Genomic DNA, 13,475 nt, shown 5'->3' with positions numbered 1-13,475 from the left:
ACTTAGGTTGCTGTATAATTTTCACAGTTTAATGATTTTTTGGTATACTTTATGATTATAGGGTGGAAACATACATGAGTGAAATACAGTGAGAGGTAATGCACTGCATATGTATGTTTATGTGCTGATAGAATAATGAAGAAATTTTAATGTTAAGTAGGAAAAATTCAAGGATAGTATACCAGTTTGCTTAAGTTTTTTCACTTGTTAGGCTTATTTTAGCACTTTTCTAGAGCCTGCTTGATGGTGTTATATGTGCTCCTCAACTATATGTTGCCTACTAGAGGTTGCTGCCTTTTTATAAATTAGTAAGCAATTAATGACAGACTGTGAGATAGCCTCACTTTATGGTTAGAGGTTAGAAAATTCCCATCATCCCTTTCATGCTTGTACCCCAGCTGCTTTCAGTCCTTTTCCAGGTCACAGACTAAAGTTCATTGTTTCGAGTCCTGTGTGATAAAATGCTTTCTTGACAGATATAACAACCTGCTTAAAATTTGATTTCATCTTCTAGAGCTTACTGAAATTTACCAAATGTACAGATTGTTCATACCAATATCATTCTTTTGAGAATGCTTTGAGTTATGCCGCTGGTGCATTTTTGTTTTAGAATTTTTATCTGATTCTCCTTCCTGTGCCTGTAATATATACTGTATTTGCATGTCAACAGCATGGCATTTTAATATCCTTTGACTCCCTGTAACTGATCACTTTTTTTTTTTGAGTATTTTTATGTAACCTGCAAGGAATTCAGTCACACACTTTTGATGGTTAGCAACGTGATCATGGTAAGTGTTTGTCCCATTTGTGTATGTACAGGTCATTTTCCCCACTAGTACAGTGTGCTATGATATGATGAGAGCATCGAATGACTAGTTACCATATTGTTTTTATTTTTGTATGTCTAATTAAGCAGATATCATAGGTGTTATTGGTTCATTTTGCTCCATAGCAAAATTGGCTCTCCATTTATATGTCATATGTTTTATTGTATGTGTATTACTGGTACTCACATTTAATGGAAATATATTGAACCACCCATCACCATTTTGGCCTCAGTTTTACTGCTGGTGAGTTTGTAGTGATTAATCAGTTCTCTGTCGAGTCATAGTTTCATATGTAGTCTTGTTATTAGTACCTTGCCTTTAGATGGACTGATTAGCTTTTGTGAGCTTCGTACCACCCTTAAATGAATGAGTTAGTGTCTTATTCATGCCTTTACAGGTTGACCAGTTCATCTTAGGGTGCTCTGCACTTACCTATATGTGGATCAAGAAATTTCATTTCGCTTTCTAATGTCTTTACTTAAGGTGGACCACTGAGTTTTTGATGTGCTTTACATTCACTGTAGGTGGATGTACATGCTTTATATATCAGATGATAGTTGAAGGTTTAGGAAGTTAATTTGATGATGTTTCTTCCTAGTATTCAAAGTCCACCCTCTCTCTTCCCTAATGAGCAGTTGAGCAGTATGATTTTTAGGTTCCCATCAGTCAATTATAGTTTCCTATTTTTTCTTTTACTTTCACTTTGTTACCAGTGTTTCTCTGTAATGCTTTATATTGGAGGTGGATTTAACCACAAAGTTACTGAGGAAGCCTTTACTCTATTAGAGGCTGGTTTTGATATTTGGATATTTGTATTACCTTTCTTTTCTGTCATACTTATTCATTGTTTCCCACATCAGTGAGATAAAACTAGAAACTGTTGGAGAAAAAGCCTCTTTGGCTCACATCCATTCTTTAGCTGTCATGTATAATGCACAGAAACCATTCCCCCTATCAACAACCACACCCCTTAGACCTTTCTATGGTTTCCTCTGACTCCTTCACATATCCATATTCAGTCCATTGACAGACCAACACCCTAGCATACCACATCACTCCAGTTCACTCTATCCTATGCACACCTTTCACCCACTTGCATGTTCAGGACCTGAGCACTCAAAATCATATTCCCTCCATCCTTCCATCTCCAGTTTAGTCTCCCCCTTCTCCTTTTCCACACCATTTCTAAAGTGATTTGGACATATGAAGAAAATGAATGAGAAAAGATTGACAAATGGGATGTACATGTTAAAAGTAGAGGGAACAAGGAGAACCAGGAGACCGAATTGGAGATGGAAGGATGGAGTGAAAAAGATTTTGAGTGATTGGGGCCTGAACATGTAGGAGGGTGAAAGGTATCCACAGATTAGAGTGACTTGGAATGATTTTGTACCCTGGAATCAACATGCCGTCAACGGACTGAATCAGGGAATGTGAGACTTCCAGGGTCAACCATGGAAAAGTCTGTTGGGCCTAAATTTGGTTAGGGAGCTGTGGATTTGGTGCATTACACATGACAGCTCATGTATGGATGTGAGTGAGTATGGCTTTTTTTTTTGTCTCCTGTTGCAACCTCACAGATGCAGGGGGTAGTGATGCTGTTTCCTGTTGGGCAGGGTGGTGCCAAGAATGAATAAAGGCAAGCAAATTCGAATACAGTATGTACATATGTGTGTGTGTTTTATTTAATTATATATTTATCATACTTAGTCGCTGTCTCCCGCGTTAGCGAGGTAACGCAAGGAAACAGATGAAAGAATGGCCCAACCCACACACATACACATGTATATACATAAATGCCCACACACGCACATATACATACCTATACATTTCAATATATACATCCATATACATACTCAGACATATACATATATACACATGTACATATTCATAATTGCTGCCTTCTTCCATTTTTGTCGCCACCCCGCCACTCATGAAATAGCACCCACCTTCCCCTGCGCGCACAAAATAGTGCTAGGAAAAGACTATAAAGGCCACATTGGTTCACACTCAGTCTGTAGCTGTCATGTATAATTTACCGAAACCACAGCCCCCTTTCCACATCCAGGCCCCACAAAACTTTCCATAGTTTACCCCAGATGCTTTACATGCCCTGGTTCAATCCATTAACAGAACATCAACCCCGGTATACCACATCATTCCAGTTCACTTTATTCCTTGCACGTCTTTCACCCTCCTGTATGTTCAGGCCCGGATCGCTCAAGATCTTTTTCACTCCATTCTTTCACCTCCAATTTGGTTTCCCGCTTCTCCTCGTTTCCTCTACCTCTGACAAATATATTCGTTTTGTCAATCTTTCCTGACTCATTCTCTCCATTTGACCAAACCATTTCAATACACCCTCTTCTGCTCTCTCAACCACACTCTTTTTGTAACCACACATCTCTCTTACCCTTTCATTACTCACTCGATCAAACCACTTCACACCACGTTGTCCTCAAACATCTCATTTCCAGCACATCCACCCTCCTTCGCACAACTCTGTCTATAGCCCATGCCACGCAACCATATAATGTTGTTGGAGCCACTATTCGCAACCATATAATGTTGTTGGAGCCACTATTCCTTCAAGCATACCCATTTTTGCTCTCCGAGATTACGTTCTGGCCATCCTCACATTCTTCAACGCTTCCAGAACCTTTGCCCCCTCCCCCACCCTGTGACTCACTTCCGCTTCCGTGGTTCCATCTGCTGCTAAATCCACTCCCAGATATCTTGAGCACTTCACTTCCTCCACATGCCTTACATCCTTGGTAAAAACTTTTCACTGCTACTAGCAGCTTACCTCCCCCACCATATACTCTTAAAACCTTCCACAAAGCATCTCTATCAATCCTATTAGGTGCCTTTTCCAGATCCAGAAATGATACTTACAAATCCATCTGTTTTTGTAAGTATTTCTCACATACATTCTTCAGTGTGTATATATATATATATATATATATATATATATATATATATATATATATATTTTTTTTTTTTTTTTTTTTTTTTTTGTCGCTGTCTCCCGCGTTTGCGAGGTAGCGCAAGGAAACAGACGAAAGAAATGGCCCAACCCACCCCCATACACATGCCTTGATTCAATCCACTGACAGCACGTCAACCCCGGTATACCACATCGCTCCAATTCACTCTATTCTTTGCCCTCCTTTCACCCTCCTGCATGTTCAGGCCCCGATCACACAAAATCTTTTTCACTCCATCTTTCCACCTCCAGTTTGGTCTCCTTCTTCTCCTCGTTCCCTCCACCTCCGACACATATATCCTCTTGGTCAATCTTTCCTCACTCATTCTCTCCATGTGACCAAACCATTTCAAAACACCCTCTTCTGCTCTCTCAACCACGCTCTTTTTATTTCCACACATCTCTCTTACCCTTACGTTACTTACTCGATCAAACCACCTCACACCACACATTGTCCTCAAACATCTCATTTCCAGCACATCCATCCTCCTGGGCACAACTCTATCCATAGTCCACGCCTCGCAACCATACAACATTGTTGGAACCACTATTCCTTCAAACATACCCATTTTTGCTTTCCGAGATAATGTTCTCGACTTCCACACATTCCTCAAGGCTCCCAGAATTTTCGCCCCCTCCCCCACCCTATGATCCACTTCCGCTTCCATGGTTCCATCCGCTGCCAGATCCACTCCCAGATATCTAAAACACTTCACTTCCTCCAGTTTTTCTCCATTCAAACTCACCTCCCAATTGACTTGACCCTCAACCCTACTGTACCTAATAACCTTGCTCTTATTCACATTTACTCTTAACTTTCTTCTTCCACACACTTTACCAAACTCAGTCACCAGCTTCTGCAGTTTCTCACATGAATCAGCCACCAGCGCTGTACCATCAGCGAACAACAACTGACTCACTTCCCAAGCTCTCTCATCCCCAACAGACTTCATACTTGCCCCTCTTTCCAAAACTCTTGCATTTACCTCCCTAACAACCCGCATTAGCGAGGTAGCGCAAGGAAACAGATGAAAGTAATGGCCCAACCCGCCCACATACACATGAATAAACACAGACAGTGTGAATTGTGTGCATGTGTATATATGTAGGTGTCTGTGTGTGTATATATATGTGTACATTGAGATGTATGGGTATGTATATTTGCATTTGTGGACGTGTATGTATATACATGTGTATAGGGGTGGCTTGGGCCATTTCTTTCGTCTGTTTACTTGCGCTGCCTCGCAAACGCGAGAGACAACGCCAAAGCAAAATAAATGAATGAATAAATAAATAGTGATTCCAACAATGTTGTATGGTTGCAAGGTGTGGGCTATGGATAGAGTTGTGCGCAGGAGGGTGGATGTGCTGGAAATGAGATGTTTGAGGACAATATGTGGTGTGAGGTGGTTTGATCGGGTAAGTAATGTAAGGGTAAGAGAGATGTGTGGAAATAAAAAGAGCGTGGTTGAGAGAGCAGAAGAGGGTGTTTTGAAATGGTTTGGGCACATGGAGAGAGTGAGTGAGGAAAGATTGACCAAGAGCATATATGTGTCGGAGGTGGAGGGAACGAGAAGTGGGAGACCAAATTGGAGGCGGAAAGATGGAGTGAAAAAGATTTTGAGTGATCGGGGCCTGAATATGCAGGAGGGTGAAAGGCGTGCAAGGAATAGAGTGAATTGGATCGATGTGGTATACCAGGGTCGATGTGCTGTCAATGGATTGAATCAGGGCATGTGAAGCATCTGGGGTAAACCATGGAGAGTTCTGTGGGGCCTGGATGTGGAAAGGGAGCTGTGGTTTCGGGCATTTTTACATGACAGCTAGAGACTGAGTGTGAACGAATGGGGCCTTTGATGTCTTTTCCTAGCGCTTCCTCGCACACATGAGGGGGGAGGGGGATGTTATTCCATGTGTGGCGAGGTGGCGATGGGAATAAATAAAGGCAGACAGTATGAATTACGTACATGTATGTATATGTCTGTGTCCACACATCCTCCACCACTTCTGAAACCACACTGCCCTTCCCCAATCTGATGCTCTGTACATGCTTTCATCCTCTCAGTGAAAAAAAAACCCTCCCATATAATTTACCAGGAATACTCAACAGACTTATACCTCTGTAATTAGAGCACTCACTCTTATCCCCTTTGCCTTTGTATAATGGCACTATGCAACCATTCTGCCAATCCTCAGGCACTCTCACCATGAATCATACATACATTAAATAACCTTACCAACCAGTCAACAATACAGTCACCCCCTTTTTTAATAGATTCCACTGCAATACCATCCAAACCTACTGCCTTGCTGGCTTTCATCTTCCGCAAAGCTTTTACTACCTCTTCTCTGTTTACCAAATCATTTTCCCTAACGCTCTCACTTTGCACACCACCTCGACCAAAACACCCTATATCTGCCACTCTATCATCAAACACATTCAACAAACCTTCAAAATACTCACTCCATCTCCTTCTCACATCACCACTACTTGTTATCACCTCCCCATTAGCCCCCTTCACTGAAGTTCCCATTTGCTCCCTTGTCTTACACACTTTATTTACCTCCTTCCAAAACATCTTTTTATTCTCCCTAAAATTTAATGATACTCTCTCACCCTGACTCTCATTTGCCCTCTTTTTCACCTCTTGCACCTTTCTCTTGACCTCCCGCCTCTTTCTTTTATACATCTCCCACTCATTTGCATTTTTTCCCTGCAAAAATCGTCCAAATGCCTCTCTCTTCTCTTTCACTAATAATCTTACTTTTTCATCCCACCACTCACTACCCTTTCTAACTTGTCCTAGGGATAGGGGAGAAAGAATACTTCCCATGGATTCCTCACGTGTCGTAGAAGGCCACTAAAGGGGACGGGAGCAGGGGGCTAGAAACCCTCCCCTCCTTGTATTTTAACTTTCTAAAAGGAGAAACAGAAGAAAGAGTCATGTGGGGAGTGCTCATCCTCCTCGAAGGCTCGGATTGGGGTGTCTAAATGTGTGTGGATGTAACCAAGATGAGAAAAAGGAAGAATAGGTAGTATTTTGAGGAAAGGAACCTGGATGTTTTGGCTCTGAGTGAAACAAAGCTCAAGGGTAAAGGGGAAGAGTGGTTTGGGAACATTTTAGGAGTAAAATCAGGCATTAGTGAGAGGACAAGAGTAAGGGAAAGAGTAGAACTACTCCTAAAACAGGAGGGGTGGGAGTATGTGATAGAGTGTAAGAATGTAAACTCTCGATTGATATCGGTAAAACTGAAAGTGGATAGAGAGAGATGGGTGATTATTGGTGCCTATGCACCTGGGCATGAGAAGAAAGATCATGAGAGGCAAGTGTTTTGGGAGCAGCTGTTTGAGTGTGTTAGTAGTTTTGATGCACGAGACCAGGTTATAGTGATGGGTGATTTGAATGCAAAGGTGAGTAATGTGGCAGTTGAGGGAATAATTGGTGTACATGGGGTGTTCAGTGTTGTAAGTGGAAATGGTGAAGACTTGTAGATTTATGTGCTGAAAAAGGACTGGTGATTGGGAATACCTGGTTTAAAAGAGAGATATACATAAGTATACATATGTAAGTATGGGAGATGGCCAAAGAGCGTTATTGGATTACGTGTTAATTGATAGGTGCGCGAAAGAAAGACTTTTGTATGTTTAATGTGCTGAGAGGTGCAACTAAAGGGATGCCTGATCATTATCTTGTGGAGCCGAAGGTGAAGATTTGTAGAGGTTTTCAGAAAAGAAGAGAGAATGTTGGGGTGAAGAGAGTGGTAAGAGTAAGTTAGCTTGGGAAGGAGACTTGTGTGAGGAAGTACCAGGAGAGACTGAGTGCAGAATGGAAAAAGGTGAGAGCAAAGGAGGTAAGGGTAGTAGGGGAGGAATGGGATGTATTTAGGGAAGCAGTGATGGCTTGTGCAAAAGATGCTTGTGGCATGAGAAGTGTGGGAGGTGGGCAGATTAGAAAGGGTGGTGAGTGGTGGAATGAAGAAGTAAGATTATTAGTGAAGGAGAAGAGAGAGGCATTTGGACAAGTTTTGCAGGGAAATAGTTCAAATGACTCGGAGATATATAAAAGAAAGAGGCAGGAGGTCAAGAGAAAGGTGCAAGAGGTGAAAAAGAGGACGATTGAGAGGTGGGGTGAGAGAGCATCATTAAATTTTAGGGAGAATAAAAAGATGTTTTGGAAGGAGGTAAATAAAGTGCATAAGACAAGAGAACAAATGGGAACATTGGTGAAGGGGGCAAATGGGGAGGTAATAACAAGAAGTGGTGATGTGAGAAGATGGAGTAAGTATTTTGAAGGTTTGTTGAATGTGTTAGGTGATAGAGTGGCAGATATAAGGTGTTTTGGTCGAGGTGGTGTGTGAAGTGAAAGGGTTAGGGAGAGTGATTTGGTAAACAGAGAAGAAGTAGTAAAAGCTTTGTGGAAGATGAAAGCTGCCAAGGATGGTATTGCAGTGGAATTTAAAAAAGGGGGTAACTGCATTGTTGACTGGTTGGCAAGGATATTTGATGTATGTATGACTCATGGTGAGGTGCCTGAAGATTGATGGAATGCATGCATAGTGCCATTCTACAAAGGCAGAGGGGATAAAAGTGAGTGCTCAAATTACAGAGGTATAAGTTTGTTGAGTATTCCTGGGAAATTATATGGGAGGGTATCGATAGAGAGGGTGAAGGCATGTACAGGGCATCAGATTGGGGAAGAGCAGTGTGGATTCAGTGTGGATCAGGTGTTTGCTTTGAAGATTGTATGTGAGAAATACTTGGAAAAGCGAATAGATTTGTATGTACCATCTCCAGATCTGTAGAAGGCATAGGGTAGAGTTGATAGAGATGCTCTGTGGAAGGTATTAAATATATATGGTGTGGGAGGCAAGTTGTTAGAAACAGTGAAAAGTTTTTATCGAAGATGTAAGACATGTGTACAAGTAGGATGAGAGAAAAGTGGTTGGTTCTCAGTGAATGTCAGTTTGCAGCAGGGGTGCCTGAAGTCTCCATGGTTGTTTAATTTGTCTATGGATGGGGATGTTAGGGAGGTAAATGCAAGAGTTTTGAAGAGGGGCAAGTATGCAGTCTGTTGTGGATGAGAGAGCTTGGGAAGTGAGTCAGCTGTTGTTCGCTGATGATACAGCGATGGTGGCTGATTCAGGTGAGAAACTGCAGTAGCTGGTGACTGAGTTTGGTAAAGTGTGTGAAAAAAGAAAGCTGAGAGTAAATGTGAATAAAAGCAAGGTTATTAGGTACAGTAGGGTTGAGGAACAAGTTAATTGGGAGGTAAGTTTGAATGGAGAAAAACTGGAGGAAGTGAAGTGTTTTAGATATCTGGGAGTTGATTTGGCAGCGGATGGAACCATGGAAGCGAAAGTGAGTCACAGGGTGGGGGAGGGCGCGAAAATTCTGGGAGTGTTGACAAATGTGTGGAAGATGAGAACATTATCTCGGAAAGCAAAAATAGGTATGTTCGAAGGAATAGTGGATTCAACAATGTTTTATGGTTGTGAGGGATGTGCTATAGATAGCGTATTGCGGAGGAGGATAGATGTGCTGGAAATGAGATGTTTGAAGACAATATGTGGTGTAAGGTGGTTTGAACAAGTAAGTAATAATAGAGTAAAAGAGATGTGTTGTAATAAAAAGGGTGTGGTTGAGAGAGCAGAAGAGGGTGTTTTGAAATGGTTTGGTCACATGTAGAGAATGAGTTAGGAAAGATTGACAAAGAGGATATATGTGTTTGAGGTGAAGGGAACAAGGAGAAGTGGGAGACCAAATTGGAGGTGGAAAGATGGAGTGAAAAAGATTTTGAGCAATCAGGGCCTAAACATGCAGGAGGGTGAAAGGCGTGCAAGGAATAGAGTGAATTGGAGCAATGTGGTATACCAGGGTCGATGTACTGTCAACGGATTGAACCAGGGCATGTGAAGTGTCTGGGGTAAACCATGGAAAGTTTTGTGGGGCCTGGATGTGGAAAGGGAGCTGTGGTTTCGGTGCATTATACATGACAGCTAGAGACTGAGTGTGAACGAATGTGGCCTTTGTTTTCTTTCCCAGACGCTACCCTTCGCACATGCGGTGGGAGGGAGTTGTCATTTCATGTGTGGCGAGGTGGCGATGGGAATTTATAAAGGCAGACAGTATGAATTATGTACATGTGTATATATGTATATGTCTGTGTGTGTATATATATGTGTACATTGAGATGTATAGGTATGTATATTTGCGTGTGTGGATGTGTATGTATATACATGTGTATGTGGGTGGGTTGGGCCATTCTTTCGTCTGTTTCCTTGCGCTACCTCGCTAACGCGGGAGACAGCGACAAAGCAAAATATATATATGTATATTTGTTTATTATACTTTGTCGCTGTCTCCCGTGTTAGCGAGGAATTGCAAGGAAACAGACGAAAGAATGGCCCAACCCTCCCACGTACTCATGTATATACATATACGTCCACACATGCACATATACATACCTATACATTTCAACATATACATATATACACATACCCAGTCATATACATACATACACCTTTACATAATTCAATCTTGCTGCCTTTATTCATTCCCATTGCCACCCCGCCACACATGAAATGACAACCCCCTCCCCCTGCATGCGTGCAATGTAGCGCTAGGAAAGGACAACAAAGGCCACATTCATTCACACACAGTCTCTATCTGAAATGTATAATGCGCCAAAATCTCAGCTCCCTTTCCATATCCAGGCCCTACAAAACTTTCCATGGTTTACTCCAGACGCTTCACATGCCCTGATTAAATCCGTTGACAGCACATTGGCCCCGGTATACCACATCATTCCAATTCACTCTATTCCTTGCACTCCTTTCACCCTCCTGTATGTTCAGGCCCCGATCGCTTGAAATCTTTTTCACTCCATCTTTCCACCCCCAATTTGGTCTCCCACTTCTTGTTCCCTCCACCTCTGACACATACATACTCTTTGTCAATCTTTCCTCACTTATTCTCTCCATGTGACCAAACCATTTCAAAACACCCTCTTATGCTCTCTCAACCACTCTTTTCATTATCACACATCTCTCTTACCCTTTCATTACTTACTCGATCAAACCACCTCACATCACATACTCCTCAAACATCTTCTTTCCAACACATCCACCCTACTCCACACAACTCTATCTATAGGCTATGCTTCACAACCATATAACATTGTTGGAACCACAATCCCTTCAAACATACCCATTTTTGCTTTCTGAGATAATGTTCTCACCCTCCACACATTTTTCAATGCTCCCAGAACTCTTGCCCCCTCTCCCCCCCTGTGACTCTCTACCGCTTCCATGGTTTCATCCACTGCTAAATCCACTCCCAGATATCTAAAACACTTAATTTCCTCCAGTTTTTCTCCATTCAAACTTACTTCCCAATTGACTTGTCCCTGAACCCTACTGTACCTAATAACCTTGCTCTTATTTGCATTTACTCTCAGCTTTCTTCTTTCACACACTTTACGAAACTCAGTCACTAGCTTCTTCAGTTTCTCACCCGAACCAGCCACAAGCACTATATCATCAGCGAACAACTGTCTCACTTCCCGCTCTCTCATCCACAACAGACTACATACTTTCCCCTCTCTCCAAAGCTCTTGCGTTCACCTCCCTAACAACCCCATCCATAAACAAATTAAACACCCATGGAAACATCACACACCCCTGCCGCAAAGCGACATTCACTGAGAACCAGTCATTTTACTCTCTTACTACTCGTACACATGCCTTACATCCTTGATAAAAACTTTTCTCTGCTTTTAACAACTTCCCTCCCACACCTTATATTCTTAATACCTTTCACAGAGCATCTCTATCAACTCTATCATATGCCTTCTCCAGATCCATAAATGCTACATACAAATCCATTTGCTTTTCTAAGTAATTCTCACATACATTCTTCAAAGCAAACACCTGACCCACACATCCTCTACCACTTTTGAAACCGCACTGCTCTTCCCCAATCTGATGCTCTGTACATGCCTTCACCCTCTCAATCAATACCCTCCCATATAATTTCCCTGGAATACTCAATAAACTTATACCTTTATAATTTGAGCACTCACCTTAATCCCCTTTGCCCTTGTACAATGGCACTATGCATGCATTCCGCCAATCCTCAGGCACCTCACCATGAGTTATACATACATCAAATGTCCTTACCAACCAGTCAACAACATAGTCACCCTTTTTTTGATAAATTCCACTGCAATACCGTCCAAACCTGCTGCCTTGCCTGCTTTCATCTTCTGCAAAGCTTTTACTGCCTCTTCTCTGTTTACCAAATCATTCTCCCTAACCCTCTCACTTCGCACACGAAATCGACCAAAACACCCTATATCTGCCACTCTATCATCTAACACATTCAGCAAACCTTCAAAATACTCACTCTATCTCATCACATCACCACTTCTTGTTATCACCTCCCATTAGCCCCCTTCACCAATGTTCCCATTTGTTTCCTTGTCTTACGCACTTTATTTACCTCCTTCCAAAACATCTTTTTATTCTCCTCAAAATCTAATGATACTATCTCACCCCAGCTCTCATTTGCCCTCTTTTTCACCTCTTGCACCTTTCTCTTGACCTCCTGCCTTATTCTTTTATACATCTCCCAGTCATTTGCACTATTTCCCTGCAAAAATTGCCCAAATGCCTCTCTCTTCTCTTTCACTAATGATCTTACTTCTTCACCCCACAACTCACTACCCTCTCTAATCTGCCCACCTCACATGCTTCTCATGCCACAAGCATCTTTTACGCAAGCCATCACTGCTTCCCTAAATACATTCCATTCCTCCCCCACTCCCCTTATGTCCTTTGCTCTCACCTTTTTCCATTCTGCACTCAGTCTCTCCTGGTACTTCCTCATACAGGTCTCCTTCCCAAGCTCACTTACTCTCACCACTCTCTTCACCCCAACATTCACTCTTCTTTTCTGAAAACCTCTACAAATCTTCATCTTCACCTCCGCAAGATAATGATCAGACATCCCTCCAGTTGCACCTCTCAGCACATTAACATTAAAAGGTCTCTTTCGCACGGCTATCAATTAACACATAATCCAATAACACTCTCTGGCCATCTCTCCTACTTACATACGTATACTTATGTATATGTCTCATTTTAAACCAGGTATTCCCAATCACTAGCCCTCTTTCAGTACACAAATCTACAAGCTCTTCACCATTTCCATTTATAACTTTGAATACCCCATATACACCAATTATTCCCTCCACTGCCACATTACTCACCTTTGCATTGAAATCGCCCATCACTATAACCCAGTCTCATGCATCAAAAGTACTAACACACTCACTCAGCTGCTCCCAAAACTCAAAACTCAAACTCCCAAAACTTACCTCTCATGATCTTTCCTCTCATGCCCAGGTGCATATGCAGTGGAATTTATTAAGAAAGGGGGTGACTGTATTGTTGACTGGTTGGTGAGGATATTCAATGTATGTATTCTCATGGTGAAGTACCTGAGGATTGGTGGAATGCATGCATAGTGCCATTGTACAAAGGTAAAGGGGATGATAATCAGTGTTCAAATTACAGAGGTATAAGTTTGTTAAGTATTCCAAGAAATTATATGGGAGGGTATTGATTTAGAGGGTGAAGGCATGTACAGAGCATCAGATTGG

At 41.9% G+C, this 13,475-nt stretch overlaps 1 protein-coding gene across 2 annotated transcripts in view; it reads left to right on the top strand.

Moving 5' to 3' along the window:
* The window catches only part of LOC139754271 (UPF0047 protein YjbQ), a 221,878-nt gene that overhangs the window by 106,452 nt on the left and 101,951 nt on the right, over positions 1-13,475 (top strand). The gene's annotated exons all lie outside the window — the stretch shown is intronic.

The sequence above is a fragment of the Panulirus ornatus genome, chromosome 16 (genome assembly GCF_036320965.1).
Source record: "Panulirus ornatus isolate Po-2019 chromosome 16, ASM3632096v1, whole genome shotgun sequence".
Taxonomy (NCBI): domain Eukaryota; kingdom Metazoa; phylum Arthropoda; class Malacostraca; order Decapoda; family Palinuridae; genus Panulirus; species Panulirus ornatus.
The sequence above is the reverse complement of the archived record's forward strand: the minus strand, read 5'-3'. Positions and strand labels throughout refer to the sequence as shown.